General features: G+C 38.4%; 1 protein-coding gene across 2 annotated transcripts in view; it reads left to right on the forward strand.

Moving 5' to 3' along the window:
• Nucleotides 1-15537: 15537 nt before the first annotated feature.
• Nucleotides 15538-17107, forward strand: part of ets1 (v-ets avian erythroblastosis virus E26 oncogene homolog 1) — a 40345-nt gene continuing 38775 nt past the window's right edge. The window contains exon 1 of one of the 2 annotated variants that reach the window (XM_047822325.1): nt 15538-15693. The gene's annotated coding sequence lies outside the window, so the exon portion shown is untranslated. The remainder of the gene's footprint in view (nt 15694-17107) is intronic. The other variant, XM_027161477.2, reaches the window with a different exon arrangement.

Here is a 17107-nt window from a genome sequence, read left to right on the forward strand (position 1 = left end):
AGGGACATGCCCCTAAAATCTGGCTATTTAGGAATGTGCTGTAACGTACAGACATCTCTGATTACATCGATCCTCTGTGGTAATGAAGGCACAGATCATCCAATTTAATGTCTTATTTATTTAACTGGAACAGCGAGACAGCAGGAGAGATGAAGAGGAGATGGAGATAGCTTGCTCTCTAGATCATTCTCATCTCTCCAGGGGGGGATGAGGAAATGAGACGGCGGCACCAGGGAAGGCAGGGCGGGATCGCTTTTTCACGCTAGCCCTGTCAAGGCCCACATGCAACAGCGTAAAAATCCAAAATGGTCAAGTTCAGGCCCAGCAATCATGTCACTTAAATGAGACCAGTGCATTCATTTAGAACGTTGACCACCGAAATGCAAAACTAGCAGAATTATTTTTCTCTTTCTTCAAAGCTTAGAAAACTTTTGTTGAAGTATTTTGGTTCATGAGTATCTTCTGTTGAAGCTGGAAAAAACAGATCCAGTCTCCTTGTGTGTGTCTTAAAAATCTGCATGAATAACTATTAAAATGAATTCCCTGTGGCCATTTTACAAGCTCAGCATCCGTATAAATTAACCGACAGCTTTACAACCACCTGATGAGATGCTCATTACAGCTGCAGGCTCTAGATGACTTAATATGATGTTAGATTTATATTACATCTCTGATGCCGAGGTGTGCAGTGGCCTATGGACCACCCTTTAGCTTAGAATGACAGAGCACACCCAGCAGCTCCCACTGGTCAGTCTGGAAACAAGAAGAGAAAACACTTACATCTTAGGTCACAACAGTGGGATTTGACCTCATACCCTTTTAATCCCTATGGTAAAAAAGGACCACTTAGGCCATTAACTAAATTCAGAGACAATGTTAAGGTATAAAAAATCTCTCACTTTTACAATAAATATTAAAACAAAACAAAACAAAGAACAGAATAGAGGCTAATCATGTACTGTATCACCTCCAGTCCCTTTATTAGGAAATCTCTCATCTGCTCACACAAGCTCGTAATGAAACACAGAACCATCTTTCTTTCAGTCTATTAGCATCAGAAGGAAGGAAAAATGATCCCTCAGCAGAAAAATTCTGACCTGTGCATGGAGAAAATTGAATATTACCTCCCTTCAGTAAATCTGGTAAGCGCTCATCATTCACCAGACTTTTACTGAGAGCTGGAAGAAAGAAAAAAAAGCATCTGAAATGAATACTCTGTCACCTTTCATTTCACTTGCCGCCCACTCCGTGAGAGAGAGTGTTGTTTCTGTAAAAGCGGCTCAGGGACTCTTGGGTTTTATCGTACCACACTCTTTTTTCTGCCATTTGCCTTGAGGCCTACCCCTCCTTTACTTTCTTTCTCTCTTCAAACCCCCACCAGACATGTCTGACAGTCTGAACTCAACGCCGGCCGCTCACCAGACTACAAAACTCATTCATCTGTGGCCTCCGACGGTCAAATCTGGATCTAATAAAAGCAGCACTATTGATCCCTTGTCTGGGACGGCTATCATGACTGTTCTTCACCACCAGAGGGCACTGTGGTACAGATTTAGCTTCTATATCTGCTTCTATATCAAACTCTTGATGTGTGAAACTTCTTTGACCAAAAGGTTTGTGTGAGTGCAGAGTGGATCAAGGGGCTGTTACTATTTAAGAGCAGTTTTAAGAGGCCATCTACTAGTTATATTTGTTGACATTGCTGATAAATATGCTCTTATATGGGCTATGTGAATCTAGAAATATCTGTATTGAACCAGGTTAAAGGAAATTGCCTCCCTGAAAGACGTGGATTTCCGACACAATGCCATTGTAATCGGGCTAATTTGAGAAATAAACTTTTTAGCATAGCCAGAAATAAGGAATAACTGTCAGGGATAACAGATTATGACAATTTTCCAGCAACGTTATTGTTTAGTGTCATATTAACAAAGCATTTGGTGTAGTCTAACGTGGTTTTTGTAGCATTGCAGTCATGTGGTGTCGGTGGTGTTAGCAATAAAATACAGGTTTGGGAGCTGATCTGTTTGAGGAGGTGAGAGAGCTAAAGGACTAAAGCTCTGCCGCATTATGTAGAGATGAAACAAGGGTTAAATCCCTAAATCCACTGGCACTATCAGCAGGTAGTCGAGCAGCATTAGGGATAACGAAGGAAGGATGAGAGAAAATAGACCTAAAACACTACTCAAGTTTCACTACAGAATAAATCTGTGATGCCACTGAGGACCACATGTTAATTCTTAATATTAACATGCGAGACATTCAGGGTAAATTCTTTCTTTAACCTCTTTGGCCCCTTCTCCCCAGGGCACAAACAAATGTGTGAAACCGGAAACAGACATGGCCATGCTCGAACAAACATACAGTTCATCAGATGCCGGAGCTATTGTCTTCTTTATTTTTCCCCAAAACCTACACTGAACAAAAGAAAAAAAGGAAGTCAAGATACAATAAGAGAAGACCTTTTTAAAAGTTTTGCAATGTTATAGAACTTCAAAGAAGGGTGTGTATATATATATATATGTGTGTGTGTGTGTGTGTGTGTGTGTGTGTGTGAGTCAAAAACCTAACAACATTCTTTTCCATGCTGTAAAGCATCAGAACCACAGCCAGTGTTCTATAACAAACACAAAAAACATAATAATAAAGTTTGCAGAGGGATTTCTTTGCGTAGCTGCCTGGGACGCACATGCTAGTGAGATTAATGCCCAATGTTAATCCAAATGTTCTGCTCTTTGTTTTGCGCCATTAAGATAATTACATCCGTATTTACTTTTTCATAGCGGCTTCCTGGTTATTTTGGGATTTCGTTTTAATTATGAAGACACAAGGCTGAAAAATAAGAAGCCTAAAAACCAGTAGCATGGAGATAATATTATATATCTATTATGATATGTTTATGTGGGTATTGATCTTGGTGCATATTAACACTTAAAAAACAGAAGATTTGCCATTCATGCTTCCAGCCAGTGATCAATAATAAATGTGTGTCTGAAATAATGTACTCTGATAATATTAATACCTACTTCATCTGATTCACTATATGTGTGTACTGTAGTGTAGTATTACATAGATCCATCATGTTGGCATTATCATGTGTACTTGTTGGGCCCTTGAGCAAGGCCCTTAGCTCTCACATCTCCAGAGATGCTGTATCATGGTTGATTCTACTCGCTGAGCCCAACCTACAAAGTTGGGATATGTAAAGAAAGAATATGTGATATTTCACTGTCATGTACATGTGACAAAATAAATCTGTTGTTGAAAAAGGTTAACAATTTACTCAACATGTACTCTTTAAACACGATGAACAACCTTTAGTCCCTTCAGCACTCACACACACAAGAGCTGATACGATGCTTCTAGGCTTTTGCTTTTGCCACATCTTCCACAACGGTCCTGTCGTCCTGTCGAGGATTCAGAGACACGACTCCTTTAACATTGGTATGGATTTTGGCCTGCTGCAACGTAGGACAGTAGAGATATTTGGACACGGATCATGTCTCTATTGAGCAAAATTGAGCAAAGTTGCTCTTTGATTGTTTGATTGCTTCCAACAGCATTGTGAAAAGAACAAGTAAGCTTTTTTTTTTTTTTTTTTTTTAATGTATTTCATGTGTAACTTTTCTATCATTGTTGATGAGGTACAAATATTTATGTGGGCTTAAATAAATTAGGCCCAAGTGTAAATGACATGATTCTCACTATTGAGTGACCGACGAGCTTCATGAATCTATAGTCTACATGTGTACTTATTTATTTCTGTGTATTTTATAAACCTGTGGGATTATTTTAGTGTCATGGACTTGTGTAGTTGTTCCGTGTTACTGATAGAGGGCGCAGTTGAGCTTCAGAAAGCATTTTCAACCTGAAGCTGCTCTCTAAGCAAAATTCACTCATGTTCATGTCAGCCAACACTTATATATATATATATATATATATATATATATATATATATATATATATATATATATATATATATATATATATATATATTTTGTTACATTGAATTACGCTATAAACACAGATAAAGGAGATATGATTCCCATTTCAAACCCGTTTATACAGAGCTAATGTCACAATCCCTGTGATGGAAAAAGCTCTTCTGTGGAGGTTTATATGAATTCCTTTCATTTGAATGGTAGTTTATGGTATTTTAGACAGCTTACTAAATAAATTACAAAGTATTAAATATAATTAAAAATTATAATATAAACAATAAACAACAACAACAACAACAACAATAATAATAATAATAATAATAATAATAATAATAAGAAGAAGAAGAATAAGAATAATAATAAGAATAATAAGAATAATAATAAATGAAATTAAATATCAAAGAAAGAAAGAAAGACATGTTCTACAAAATACTACCCAGATAAATATATATAATATAATATCAGTCTCTGGGTAGTATTAGAGAGAGAGAGAGAGAGAGAGAGAGAGAGAGAGAGAGAGAGAGAGAGAGAGAGAGAGAAAGAGAGAGAGAGAGAGAGAGATTTTGCAGTATTGTGCAAAACTAATATTGCGTAAAATTATGTGGCATAAATAACAGGAAACTATAGTTCAGACAGTTTACTGAATGTTTTTGTAAAAGTTAAGTCTTTACATTAGCCATGGTTATTTATTTATTTATTTGTTTATTTATTTATTAACAAATCAGCTGATGTATGTATGCAGATGTATTTACAAAAAAAGTAAATGTGAGACCCAGGCACAAAAGTCCTGCACAAAATCACACACACACACACACACACACACACACACACACACACACACACACACACACACACACACACACACACACACGCACACACACACACACACCCATGCATACATGCACAGATGCATACACACACACACACACACACACACACACACACACACACACACACACACACACACACACACACACAAACACACACACACCTGTATATTTTTGTGCCTTGTTTATCTGTAGCCTAAATCTCATAGACAGGCTTTTGGCAACTTGGTTTACAGTAGCTGATCTAACAACCATGACAGAGAGTTACGTTTAACTGAAGCTAGTGTAAGATTCTGTTCATGAAAAAAAATGAGAGAAACTGGAAAAAAAAGCAGCTGTGTAATGTCTTGGCTCGGAAGAGAGTAGATTGATGAAAGCTAAAATGAAATGAAGAGAAACAAACTGTGCTGTGATGGCGAATGATAAGAGTAATGGAAACTTTGCCTAATCATGTGAGAGAGAGAGAGGGAGAGAGAGAGAGAGAGAGAGAGAGAGAGAGAGAGAGAGAGAGAGAGAGAGAGAGAAGGAAGGGAGCTCTTTTCCTTATTGAATATCACAGCACAGGATGGACTGTATATCCTTAAAACATCAGCTCTGAGAATAAAAATACCTCTGTCTCAGTGGGGTAGGAGCAGGTCAGTTAGTGTGTGTGTGTGTGTGTGTGTGTGTGTGTGTGTGTGTGTGTGTGTGTGTGTGTGTGTGTGTGTGTGTGTGTGTGTGTGTGTGTGTGTGTGAGAGAGAGAGCTGTTCTGTAGAGAGGATGTGGGAGTTCCACAGCTCCAGACTGTAGCAGTGATAGCAGCAGTGAGAATTGAGGCTGATTATTTATGTGGTTGTAATCTGGGCCCCTGCGCCCAACTCCCGTCTCCTTCTCCCAAGAACCAGCCGCCCCGATGTTAATTACAGCTCCGCTCCGTAAACAAGGCTCCAGACCTGGCACTCAGATTAGCCTCCTCTGATCTGTTATAAATGAAGCTTGTGCTTAATACACATCTGGCACTGGGTAATGCTAACGCTAACACATTAATGCTAGCTGAAACACTTGGATCAGGTCCTGAGTGGAATTCTAACATGGGAATCGAACTCATTCCCAGACGAATAATTCACCACGCAGCAGCATATTTACAAAAGATTTACATGTTATGAATGCATAGTGCTAGTATTTTTGTTCATTGTAAACTCACAGATATTTACCAGTTTAATAAATAAACAATTGAATGAGTAAAACAAATGAGTAAAATTCCACCCAGATTTATTTCCGGCATATTGTAAACATGTGACTATTCAAATATCAGTAATATTAATATATATTTATTCCTAAATCCTTCTTGCACAGACCACAATGTTCTTCAAATTCAAATTGACCTTCTGTAAATGTCTAATGATTCTGGAGTTATTTAATTATTAAAGGAATAAACCCATTTAAGTATGGTAACCTGCCAAATAAGGCTGTATGTAAAGTAATATAATAATTTTGATATCAATAAATGGTTATTTAAACCTCTGTAACAAAATAAATAAATATGTGCACCCCTGCTTTCAGAGGATATATCTGCGTTAAATGTACCTCGAAAAATAAACCAAATGTAAACAAATGTCAAATAAAATGTAGATCCGATTTTTTGGACAATGGAAGTTAGATCTGATATCTGACTGATATAAAAAAGTGACAAAGGAAAAGTCGGAGGCTACGTTATGCCGTAGGGGAAATATACGTGCATATCGTTGCTCGACTTGTCCCTTTAGAAAGAAGTGTTCTTCATCTGCTTGATCAGTGTTATAGTGTTATATAAAAATGTCTATCCAGCTATGAATGGTTAATTTACAGATGACTCCACCCCCATTGACAGGACATGAGGTCTCAGTGAATACGCTCTTGCTTTGTCCAACCTAGGGATTTCATTATACACCTCTCTTTACACTATCCTCAAAATCAACTGTAGGAAGAACGCCATACCAGAGACTCATAGAATTGAGGCTCGTCATTGTTGAAACCCTTACTAAAACATTTGACGTGCTTGTTCTCCTTTAACCTGTAACAATCTGAACCGTAAAATAAATCCTCTCATCTCATATAATGCTTATAACTCCTTACCTTTTTCTATCAGTATCACTGTTAGGAAAAGCTTAAAATGAGATACTATAGTAAATAGTATGATTTTAAATACTTAACCAACTAATGAGCTACGAGTCGAAGGTTAAAAGGAGTTTCAGCGATCAAGGTGTTTTCCATCGTATTTATCGGTAGCTTGTTTCTAGTTCTAGTCTGTCCTGTCTGGTTCTGCTCAGTTTCACCAAAAAAACAAAAACAAAAAAAAAAACTCCACCACAAGAAAAAGAAAACCCTAGAAGAATGATTTTGGGGTTCTTTATTCGCTTCCTAGGGAAACCCCTTTTGTTTAGATTTCATAGAATTGTAAAAAAGTAAGAACAAGTGGAAGTGGTTAGGTTTGAAAATCATCAGCAGTGCGTCGATCTGATCTCTGATCTCTAATTATCAGTCAGCTTCATTATTGGGTTTTCATATAAAATGAACTGAAAGTGATATTTACAATGTTAGTCATGGAGGTAAATTGTGTGTTTGTACACATACTCACATACTTCCTTAATACTGACGTTACTGCAGACGGTGTAACTAATCTAAATGATAGCGGCCACTTGGAAGTCTTCAAGTGACATATTGCGAGTCATATTGCGTTCTGCGTTTCTCAGTAGAGGACAGCGAGAGTTCCTCTGGAATCAGCAGCTGGAATTAGTCATTTAAATATTCATCGTAATTCATTGTCTTTCTTTCTTCCTTCCTCGCTTACTTGCTCTCTCTCTCTATCTCTCTCTATCTCTCTCTCTCTCACACACACACACACACACACACACACACACACACACACACACACACACACACACACACACACACACACACACACACACACAAGCATGCACGCAGAGTTGTTACAATGGGTTTTCCCCCAATAAACCATGTATCTCGGTACATGGTTAAATGAAACAAATATATAATACGGTCTTATGTGGACCAACAAATGTCCCCATTACCTGTATTCTATTCTATTCTATTCTATTCTATAAAATATACCACAAACCATATAAGGATCCTGATCTTCAGGGCTCCCGAGGCCAATGTTTTCTTATAGATTTTGAGGTTGGATCACATTCATCCCCTTTCCAGCACTGATTATGTTTTTTTTTCACCAACTCAGCTTATGTATAGAGTTAACTGTATTTTTAAGTCACTGAGCAGGCAGTTAAAACAAATTAATCCACAATTGCCCTTTAAATTATTGCTCAGCTAGTTCATTATGCTTTATGTCAAACTGCATAATACTGTATCAAATAGACAAAATAATACTGCAATAAATTATTTATTACAGGAATGTTATTTATCTTTATTTTTGTCCATGTTGTGGTGGATCACAAGATCCTGGATCCTGAGGTGAGAAGCCTTGCTCAGAGGCCCAGCAGTGGCAGAATGGTAAACTTGGGATTTAAACTTGCAACCATGCAATTGGTAGCCCAACACTATAACCACTAGGCTACCAGAAGCCTATATCTTCCAAATATTGCAATCTCTTGGTAGTAAAAGTTCCTCTGAATATTCAAGCATGATGGCAATCATCAATAGCATCTACAGTGTGTTCCAGTGCAACGTCTTAGAGCTTCGAGGAGAGAGGATTTGCCTAATGCAAGGATTTCCTTCATCTTTTAGCTCCTTGCCTAACTGAAAGAGTGTAAGGTTTTTAGCTCGGCTAGAGCATGTGTGCTCTATCATCAACCACTAATGAAGAGTACCACCAGGTGCTTAGTGCTTGGTTATATATTTTGCACTGGACTCATCCCAACATCCTATCAAGGCCACATTACACCGAATGACTTAATACCTCTTCCCTTTCTCATTCTCCTTTGTTTTTCTCTCATCACTCTTCCTTTCAGACCAAATGCAGACCTTAACTGTGACACTTCGCTGTAAAGATGTCGTCTGAGCATAAACACCTGTCTGGAGTGACGTTAAAACCCAGAAACATGTGCTAGTTCTGCAGGCAATGAAACACAGGCTATATCGTCCCTGAAAGCTGCAACACTTTACACGTGTCCTCTCCACGTTTTGTAACACTCCATAAGGGCCTGATCCTTGTATCCTTCTTTTACTGTTGGTCAGTGTTTGTACCTCAGTGGATCAATCCAACATCCGGTGGCGGTCAGAAGATCTCAGGGATAGACCTCAGTTATACTACACCACTCCCTGCTCCCAAACCCCAGGTCAGTGTAGAAAGACAATAGTCCTCAGAGTGAGTTCCTGCACATAGGTCCAGGCTTCATGTCACGCTTAGACTGAGGGCCCGTTTCTTTAGGTCCAGCCCAATAAAATCTTCCAGAAACAAAACAAACAAAAACATCTGGAAAAAGCTGTGCAGTCTTCAAAACTTTAAATTTGGAGAATGTTTGTGTGCCTTAGTGAGCCCTATTTATTAGCTGTTTGCACAGCTCTTAAAGGGGATTGGGCACTTAATTAAAGATAATATTGAGGGCTAAAGCCTCTCCATGAGAATGCAGCTTCTCAGGGTGCAACAAAGTCTCAGTTCATCCCCTGTTCATAGGAGTTCTGCCAGAATATGGGCATGAACCTGTGAAAACCAGAGAAGTTTCCAAGTCATTTTGCTAACAGAAACTCTATTTGCACCTTAATTGCTATAAAGTCACTGTGCAACCACAGAGATTTCCTCACTCACCATTATTTTGATTCATGCCAAGAGTCTTATTTTGTCTAGATGGGGCTCGATGATCACGAGTCAATACTGTCACAAAATATTACATCCTAGCTTTTGTCTTTACAATGGTGGCTTTAATCTAAAAATATCAGAATAGAGAAATAAAAACAAGGCTTCGGTCATAAAAAAAAAAAGACCTGCACCTTTCAAAGCCACACAGCTTGGAAATGCAAAGGACCCAAAATAGACTCGCTCCTCATAAAGGCCTCCTTCTTTGTAGTCTCTGGAGAAACATCTGTGGGGCAGTTTCTCCTGGAGAAAGTGTTGGGCAGTGAATCAAAGGGAACTGAGATCTCCTGTAAGAGAGGAGTGGAAAGAGGTCTCTCTTTTTCACTTTCTCTTTCTCTTGCTATCTTCCCCCTGCTTCCTTTTTAAAAAGGCTGACAAAAGCTGCAGAAATCGGCAGAATAATAAAAGCTCATTAATATAACCTGTCAGGGGTTATCTTTGGAAAGGAGGCCCGTGGAAACAAAAAAGAAGACGGAAGATGTGAGGTCTGCTAGCACTCAAGCGGCCAGTGAGACTCTGATTAAAATGTCTCTGCAACTTCAGCTGCATGTGCAGAGATTAAACGAGGACATCGTGATCGACGGCCAATACGGGCTTTGATGCAATGTGGTTTTGTTGAGTATTAAACAAACAGATATCTCTGGCCAATCTCTGCAAAATCTGCTATTTTATTTTAAAAACAGCTTTGAATGAAATGAGTGTGATTTGTATCTGGAAAACAGGCTGACTGTCTTCAAATAACACACATGATACTTAGGTTTAATTCTGTTAAGGGAGGGTGAAGTGGGGGAAAAGAGGAGAAGAAGTGCAGGGAAAAATGTGGTTCTTCACGGAGCTTTGCACTTTGCACGCTCTGAAGGTGCCATGACGGTGGTGGGTGGACATCTGCAGTAAAGCAATCACACCGCGTGAGTGATGACGGCTATCTGTTTAATGTAAAGCGTGAACACGGAGCAAAGACAGACAGAGCGGCACGAAGTAAGAGATAAAAAAGAGAGCATGCAAAGAAGGACAGAATTAATAAAAATGAACGTAATGCCTTTTAATCCAATATTCATTCACTTGAATTAGAGGAAGAAAGAAAGACAGGGAAGAATAAATGAGGCAATATTTTTAGAAATTCACAGAGTAAAGGAGTAATGCAATGGAGAGGAAAAGCAAGAGTGACAGATACTTACAGTGCAGCACAAATGACATGAGACGTTTTTGATTAACACGTTGATTAACACATTAAAAGTGTTGCTGTCATACTTGCCTGCAAGCTGACAATAGAAGGTCAGCACAGGATTATTTGAAATGCAGTACAGTACAAATACACTACTGATACAGATCCAGAAATGATACTGATTTAAAAAAAAAGTGAATGAAACATGCTAAAGGGAATAAAGAAAAAAAATATCTTTATTACCTCAAGCTCAGATTAAAGGATGTTTGTCTCGATCAGAGTCTGCTTTCTGTATGAGTCTGGATTGACATCGGAGCGTTACTGTTAGAGTATAATCGTATAATTAGTATCTTGCACAGTGTTACAAGCGATAATCTATCCATCCATTCATCCATTCATTTTTTTGGGTTATAATCCAGATGCACAAGGTGGAGAACATTCTGGCCGACCCATCGTAGAGCACAAATCTCACACACACTCAAAAGTCTGTACACACTACAGAAAATTTTGAGATCTCAGTCAGCCTAGATGTCATGAGGCTGATTGTTGAGGTTATTTGTGCATTTCTTTGGACTAGGGAATAAACCGGACTACCCCGTGGAAACTTTCTCAGCACAGAGAGAACATGAAAAGTCCACACATAAAGGAAATGAACCTTATGAGCCCTAGAGGTGCGAGGCAACCGTGTTAACCACTAAGCCACTGTACATCCCCTTAATATTCACATCTTTAGTCCTATGCAGAAAGTTTTCCCCCAGTCGATATGCACTCTGGCAAAACACTAAGCAGAGACAGTCACACACCAACAGTTTTTTAAATCTAATTTTAAGAGAATGAGAGATAAAAAGGTAGCAGAGTGATAACGGAGGTGAAAGTCATAAGACGAGGTGATGAGATGTGGATCATGCCGAGCTGAAGTGTATCGAGGCCTTGCCTTTGAAGCAGACAGCCTGCTAATTGGAACAGCATTGTAGGCATCCAAGGAAGATCTGGATCTCATTTATCCTCCCTTTATTCAGTTTGGCTCATCACATGTCCGTGCCTCCGCCTGTGCCCTTCCAAACCCCCATTCCAAAAAGCAATAACTCATCTACCTCCCCTTTTACCCCTGATGTGTTGACCATCTCCAGGTACCCCCTTTACCCCAGCTTCATAGAAATCCGTCCCATCAAGACAACACAGGTTGACATGGCATCTCTTTACGCCTATCACCTTAGACTTGAAAGAAGCTCCAGATTGACTTCCAAGGAGCCGCATGGCCAGTCTTTGACTGTGCAGTTTGTAATTTAAACAAACATTTGAGCGAGTCGGCCTGGGGGAGTAATCGCACAGACACGAGGTGTTGCAGATGAGAGGCAAGCGGTGGCCTGATAAACACACAGTGGCAATGCAGGCTTGTCACAGAGTACAGCTGCGTGGGATAGACCAGAGATAAATACAAAGAAAGATAAACAAAATAATTATTTGAAAAACTAAATGCACGTTGTATATTTTTTGTAGATTTAGAATGAAATCATGAAAATCTTTCCTGGATGAAAAGACCCAGGAGATTTCAGAGTGGAATCGGACTGATCAGAAACTTATTTCAGACTTTTGTCCACCTCAGACTTTCTTAGATTTTTAATAAACAAACAAACAAACAAATAAAACTTTTTTCAGACCTATCAGAACAACGTTTATTATATTAATATATAATAAATATGAAATGGAATAAATGAGATGGATTTCCACCTTTGCTGTATTAATACTTTACTGTATTATATTAATATATAATAAATATACTATAATAATTATAGCACAGTAATGTATTAATACAGCAAAGGTGGAAATGCATCTCATTTATTCCATTTCATGACACCTGAGCACATTCACCCTTATAAAATGTTTGGAATTTTCCACAAGTAAGTCAACAAGAAGTCGTGTCATCCTGATTCCCCGAACAGGATGACACGGAAGATAACCGGAATATTATTGTTCCCGAACATTACTCTTACAGATTTTTTTATATATTTTGTCAAGTCCATTTGATAAAATGAATAGTAATTAAACAAGAGAGAGAGAGAAAGAGAGAGAGAGAGAGAGAGAGAGAGAGAGAGAGAGAGAGAGAGAGAGAAAGAGTGTGTGTGTGTGTGTGTGTGTGTGTGTGAGAGAGAGAGAGAGAGAGAGAGAGAGAGAGAGAGAGAGAGAGAGAGAGAGAGAGAGAGAGAGAGAGAGAGAGAGTGTTTCGGGAAGTTGACAGGAAGGAGTTTAATACATTTACTCATGTTTAATGGTGAAAAATGATCATACATTTAGGTACATTTTTTAAGGTTACATAATCAATCATCTGTCTTACATTCAAACACAAGCTCCTGAATTAAACATCCATAGCTACACTGTTGCTAGTCATTAGTTCAGACCAGCGCAGCTGCTCTTTGGACTGACTTTAGAGAAATACTCTGCCTTTCCTCCCCTCACTTGTAGATTTTCACTGATCTTCATTCAGAAACACAACACTGACCCTTTACTCCAGCAGAACACACTTCCTCCCTCGGACATTATGTCCAAACCGACCACACCTTAAACTCTCCCCACGTTCATGCTCAACAATACACACGATGGAGCAGCGCAGTGACCCGCTGGACACGCTGGCCTGCAGGAAATCCACTGATTGTGAGCACCATCATCCAGGATCTCTTTTTTCCCTTCCTCTTTATATGGTCACCTTCCTGAAGCATTTCCACTGGATCAATGAGTTCCGAGCAGCTGTTGCTAAATGCGAGATCTCATAAATAGCTCATTCAGAAACGCTCCTCTACTAGCTGATCGTCACGTAGCGGCTGGATGATATAGTCACACGAGCCAAATTGTAATATTTAGAAAACTCAATTATGTAAAGTTCTGCACAGATGATCTCTAGAAAGTTGTGAGTTTGATTCCCAGGTCTACTTAGCTGCCACTGCTGTATAAAGTGTGTTACACAGCTGTATAAAGGGAGATAAAAATGTAAGTGGATAAAGGTGTCTTCCAATTGCCATAAATGTAATAACTCTATGTCAGTAGGTATCAAGGTTAAGAATTGAGAATCCCCGAAAGATGTTTAGATTAAAAATACATTAAATATCATGTTTATTCTGCACGTCATTTTCAGAGTTTGTCCACTAGATGTTGGATTGCAGCTGTGGGATCTGTGTTCATTCAGCTACAAGAGTGTTAGTGAGGTCGGGTACTGATGTAGGGTGAAGAGGCTTGGCAATGCAGTCAGTCAGCGTTGAAATTCAACCTAATAGTTCCAGTGGGGAGAAATGATAATGCTACAGCATAAGAGGACAGTCTAGACAATCCTATGCATATAAATCTGTCACAAAAGTTTAGAGAAGGCTTAAATGTAGGGGTCACGATCAGGTGTCCACATTCTTTAGCCCTATAATGTATTTATATGATAGAAATAATCAGAAAAGAAAAAGTGATCTCATGGATTTTCTACATAATTTGTATAATTTTAAAATACCCTGTGGTTAAATAATTGCATGTTTTATTTGACAACCCGTCAACTACTTTCATAACTTTATCATGAGTTTTATCTATTGTATTTGTATTTGACTATACACTTAACTTATAACTATAGAAATAACTATACACAGTGTATATAACTATACACAGTGTATATAACTATACACAGTGTAAGTAACCATATACACAATGTAAATAACTATACATAATGTAAATAACAATACACAATGTATATAACTATACATAGTGTATGTAACTATACACAATGTAAATAACTATACAAAGTTTATATAGCTGTACACAGTGTATATAGCTATACACAATGTAAATAACAATACACAATGTATATAACTGTACACAGTGTATGTAACTATACACAATGTATATAACTATACACAGTGTAAATAACCATACACAATGTAAATAACTATACACAATGTAAATAACAATACACAATGTAAATAACTATACAAAGTGTATATAACTATACACAATGTAAATAACTATACACAGTGTATATACAGTAACTATACACAGTGTATATAACTGTACACAGTGTAAATAACTATACACAATGTATATAACTATAAAAAGTTTATATAACTGTACACAGTGTAAATAACTATACACAGTGTATGTAACTATAAAAAGTTTATATAACTGTACACAATGTAAATAACTATACACAGTGTATATACAGTAACTGTACACAGTGTAAATAACTGTACACAGTGTAAATAACTATACACAATGTATATAACTATACACAGTGTATGTAACTATAAAAAGTTTATATAACTGTACACAATGTAAATAACTATACACAGTGTATATACAGTAACTATACATAGTCTATATAACTATACACAGTGTATATAACTATACACAGTGTAAATAACTGTACACAGTGTATATAACTATACACAGTGTATATAACTGTACACAGTGTAAATAACTGTACACAGTGTATATAACTGTACACAGTGTATATAACTGTACACAGTGTATATAACTGTACACAGTGGCTCAATATGAAGGACAAGAAAGTATATTCACTCCTAGTATTTATTTATTTTTTAGATGAATGAACTGTTCAGAGCGACTGCCACGTATTTTTCGGTCTTTTATTATTTTTTTTCACCCATCTGTTGCTTGCACTTCCTCCTACTTCACCAAGTTCCAAACCCAAACATACGCACAGTGTCGTGAATGAACGGTTCTCCTGGATCACTAGGTTTTGCCATCACTCACACGGTGTGTGCACGCGCTCGCTCGCTCGCTGTAGGGGCAAAGTGTAGAAGTGAGTGAGTTGTGAGTGGAGCGCGCTAATTGGCCGAGGGCGGGAGCGCGCACGCACTGAGCGCTCTTTATCCTCCTGTTCCCAAAAGACGCGGCGCGCGCTTCAACGCCAGGTACATCGACCCAGACCACTGAGTCGAACGCATCCAGGAGATTTTTCCCCCCCATTCACACACACGGTAAGGAACAAGGTTCTGTTATTATTGTTTGATGAAGTGCATAGTGTTTTTGTGTTGTTAATCTGGGGCAAAGAGGGTATTTAAAGAGGGACAAGTGGAGCTGGAATCTTAGAGCTTCAGGCAAACTTGTGTCTAAGACAAACAACAGAATCTGAGCTTGGAAAATGTCAGTATTATGTAACTGATTAGGCAATTTAGTGTCTTTGCTAATTCATGCATAAAAATAGATTTTCACCTAAATGATGTTTATTTTTTTATTTTTTTATTTTTTTTAAGAATTTCCACATGGACGTATTTTAATATGCGCGTGCGTCAGATTGCAGTTGTTGGAATGCTTTACAAAATAGCTGGATAGTTTGTTGATCATTCTTTGCGCTCAAAAGAAACATATCATATCTGTTTTCTGAAAGAACATCATTCACTGAGCCTGAGATGTCCGGACAGTCGAACGAGGGCAAACTCTAGATGACCCAAGTGATAAAAGTCACCTCAAAACTTGTCTAGGAGTTACATAGGTAGAATCCTTAAACAGTTCAAGATGTTTCACACACACACACACACACACACACACACACACACACACACACACACACACACACACACACACACACAAACACACTGCTTCTGCTTCTGCTCTAGGTGATTCCTCAGCTGCTGGTCTGCCTGTTATTGTGTGTGTGTGTGTGTGTGTGTGTGTGTGTGTGTGTGTGTGTGTGTGTGTGTGTGTGTGTGTGTGTGTGTGTGTGTCCCAGCCTCCCTCCCCAAGCACAATCCTCACAGCTGGGTTCCAGCCCTCTCGGCTAATGCCTCCACCAGTAAACAGTGATAAAAAAAAAAAAAAAAAAGTGATGGCAAGGGATGAGCAAAAGGAGGGAAGAAAAGAAAACTAAAGCGACGGCTGGACATACAGGAGGCACTCCAGTGTGTGTGCTCAGCAATTTCTGACACTGTTTACTGGTTGCTGGTTCATAAGAGCATACTGTGCTGTAATGTACTTAAAATAATTAATATGGAGGGGCACACAAATTATAGTTTTACATTACAGTCAAGTATAATTTGTATTGCATGCAGGCTCTATAAAATGTTTGTGTGTGTGTGTGTGTGTGTGTGTGTGTGTGTGTGTGTGTGTGTGTGTGTGTGTGTGTGTGGGTGGACATGATGCAGCATTGTGTTATCAGATATTATGTACTTTGCTGTCCTGTTGTGTTAATGATGCTACATTGCAACAGATTCTGTTATCTAAAAGCTTAATCTTTAAGCCATGAGTCCACTTTCACATGTTCACCACCTTCTTCTTCTTCTTCTTCTTCTTCTTCTTCTTCTTCTTCTTCTTCTTCTTCTTCTTCTTCTTCTTCTTCTTCTCATTCCAGGTGCTTATACTTATCCACTAAGTATCAGCTGATATCGACACCCA

Source organism: Tachysurus fulvidraco, chromosome 13 (assembly GCF_022655615.1).
Source record: "Tachysurus fulvidraco isolate hzauxx_2018 chromosome 13, HZAU_PFXX_2.0, whole genome shotgun sequence".
NCBI classification, from domain to species: domain Eukaryota; kingdom Metazoa; phylum Chordata; class Actinopteri; order Siluriformes; family Bagridae; genus Tachysurus; species Tachysurus fulvidraco.